Genomic DNA, 3,478 nt, shown 5'->3' on the forward strand with positions numbered 1-3,478 from the left:
CGGCCACTGTGCCGCCGTGGGATCCCGGGTTCAACTTACCCGGGTCTGTTGAGCGCCGACGCGGGACGGCTTCCTCCGCTGCCGCAGCTCTGGCGTGTGCGAGGGGAGGGGCCTTCCTACCCAGCCTCCAGGCCGGGCTTGGGTGCCTGAAGGTGAAACCAGCCGGCCTTGGAGAGGACACTTGGGGAAAGGACTTCGTTCGCCTCATTCATTCGTTCGTCTTTCACCAAATGGAATTTCCTACGTGAGAGGGGGCTGTGAGGAGGTGCTGCTGGGCTGTTACATCACCTTCGGGCTGATCAGCTTTCCAAAAGCCTTAGAAACCTGAGGCCTGAGACCTGAAAAAAGAAAATGGCTCCAAAATGAGGAAACTGGAAAAAATCAAAGTTAATAACCATTTCATGGAATGTCTGCAGAATGTAGTCCACTTCCACACGACTCAAATGCTTGCAAACAAACAGAATAAAGCTTAAGTCACAAAAATAAAGTGAATGACTTACTTTAACAAGAACAAAATGATCAAGGTTCTTCACAAAGAAATTACAGCAAGAGATAGTTCCGTCATGTTGGATATGGGTGCATTTTAATACCGGCGATGTGATAGAAGTGGCTAAGCCTAGGAAACTTCCAGTCTAGTAAAAAAAAAAAAAAAAAGAATAAAGCAATAAACAAAACAAGGCAGGAAAAGATAAGGGCGGGTTGGTGGAATTCAGAGAAGGTTCCAGGGCAGCCAAGCGCAGAGTCCTTCCTGGGGAAATCCGAATCAGGTCCTGTATTGTCCTTTGTCCGAGCGCATCTGGACCCCCTCCCCCGCCTGCCTGCTGGGTGAGCTGCCCCTTGTCCAGGTGTCTTGTGACTTGGCTCCATCAAGAGGTCTGTCCTTAGTGCAGCCTGCAATGGAGTATCAGTGAACGGTACAAAATATGTGGATGGTGTTTTTAAGTGAATTTAAAAACATTTCTTCGAGAAAACCAAAGACTCTGTCTCTAGGGCGTGAAGCTGGGCTTTGTGAGCCACCAAAGTCATTTCTGAACGCAGTGTCCCGTGCTTAGAGCATCCAGGTACAAATGCAGCCCCATTAGCCACCACGTCTGTGGGTTTTCATAATTTTTAAAACAAACTCAGTGGACCATCAGAAGAGGAGGGCAGGAAGCTCACCAGAATTAAACATCACAAAGATGGTAGGCTTGATGAGAAGGCAATAATAAAGAGAATGTCCCCAAATGTATCACTAGCCCTGGCATCTCTCCAGCACTTCGGCCCTACATCCAACTCTCTACTAGACATCTCTCCCTAAAGACTGGAAAAGCAACTAGTCCAAAACCTTATTTCTTCCCACTTCCACTACATCCTACCACTCCCAAACCCTCTATTCCCAACTTCCTTTGTCTTGAAACTTCTTTGGCTCCTTGCTCCTACATCACGTCTCCCTCCACCTCTGTCATCCGTCCATCCTGTGACTCCAGTCTTATTCCATGTAGCTCCATCCCAGAATCTGTTGCCATTTTGATGTGGAAAACACAGAATTTAAAACTAGATAGGCCTGGCTTTAATCCATCTCTGCCACTTCCTTGGTCTTTAACCTTTGACAAATTTCTTAATCTCACCTCTGAAAATGGGACACAAATATATACGTAAGGGACTAATTCAATGCCTGTGTAACAGGATGATTTGCTGGAGGAAAAAGTGGCACTATGAATATATAGATTAAAAATTGTCATTTTTTTTCTAGCCCACGAGTTCATTATAAAAGAGTGAGAAAATTTCCCCCTCTCTCTATAGTAATTTTTGCTGGCAGTCTCGGCTGCTTTTACCCCTAAAAGGAACAGTTCACAGACGATTGCTTTTCAGAATTTAGGTCAGAAGTGCAAACTTGTTCCCATAGGGCAGATCCTGCCCGTGAACAGGTTTTGTTCTAAACAGGTTTGTTCCATCTGTACAGGGCCGATATGGAGCATTTTAAAAATTTGAATGAATTCCAACATTTAAGAATCAAGATCTATCCAAAATCATTAGCCACTAGGGAAACACAAGTCAAAACCATGAGACACCACTTCACATCCAGTAGAATGACTATAATTAAAAAGACAGACTATAGCCCTAGCTGGTTTGGCTCAATGGATAGAGCGTTGGCCTGTGGCCTGAAGGGTCCCCTGGGCACATGCCTGGGTTGCGGGCTTGATCCCCAGTGGGAGCGTGCAGGAGGCAGCCAATCAATGATTCTGTCTCATCATTGATGTTTCTCTCGCTTTCCCTCTCCCTTCGTCTCTAAAATCAATAAAATATACTTTAAAAAAAAAGACAGACTGTAGCAAATGTTGGCAAAAATGCAGAGAAATGGAAACCCTCAGTCATTTCTGGTGGGAATTTAAAATGGTACAGCCCTAGCCCGTTTGGCTCAGTGGATAGAGGGTTGGCCTACAGACTGAAGGGTCCCGGGTTTGGTTGAGGTCAAGGGCACATGCCCTTCCTCTCCGAAATAAATAAAAATATATTTAAAAAATAAAATAGTACAGCCTCTCTGGAAAATAGTTTGCCAGTTTCTTAAAAAGTTAAACAAATTTGCCATGTAACCCACAATTCTACCCAGAGGTACCTACCAAAAATCAAACAAAAAGGAAAACATAGATGGACTCAAAGACTTGCACGCAAATATTCATAGCAGCATTATTCATAATAGCAAAAGGAATGGCCATCAGCTGGTGAACGGATAGATAAAATGTGCTACATCCACACAATGGAATACTATCCTATATAATAAAATCCTAATATGCTAAGTGTCCAGTCGTCTGGTTGGCCATTCAACCAATCAAAATGCAATATGCTAATGATATGCTAAGGCTGCTCAACCGCTTGCTATGACATGCACTGACCACCAGGGAGCAGACACTCCAACTGGTAGGTTAGCTTGCTGCTGGGGTCTGGCTGATCATGACTGAATGAGATGGGCCAGTCACACCCTGGAGCCTTCCCGCAGTCCCTCCCCAGCCCCAATCGTGCACCAGAGGGGTCCCTTGGCCTGGCCAGCACCCTCTTGCAATCCGGGCTGAGGGACCTCCCCCTCTCTTCCCCAGTGCGCAAATTTTGTGCACCAGGACTCTAGTTCAGCAATGAAAAGGAATGAACTGCAGATACATGCAACAATATGGATGAATCTTGAAAACATAGTGCTCAGCCAAAGAAGCCACACACAAAAGACCACATATTATATTATATGAAATGTCCATAAAGTCTATGCGAAAGAGACAAAAAGGGGGATAGTAGTTGCCTAGAGAGGAGGGACAGCAGAGGGATTAACAGTAAATATACATGAGGTATCTTATTGGGATGAGGAAAATATTCTAAAACGATGGTAATGGTTGCACAACTTGGTAAACTTACTTTAGAAATTATTGGATTGTATACTGTGAATTACACGATTCACAAAATATACATTAATAATGTACATTTTTAGATAAAGAAAAAAGAGGTATGACTT

This window comes from Myotis davidii, unplaced genomic scaffold (assembly GCF_000327345.1).
Source record: "Myotis davidii unplaced genomic scaffold, ASM32734v1 scaffold37, whole genome shotgun sequence".
Lineage (NCBI taxonomy): Eukaryota > Metazoa > Chordata > Mammalia > Chiroptera > Vespertilionidae > Myotis > Myotis davidii.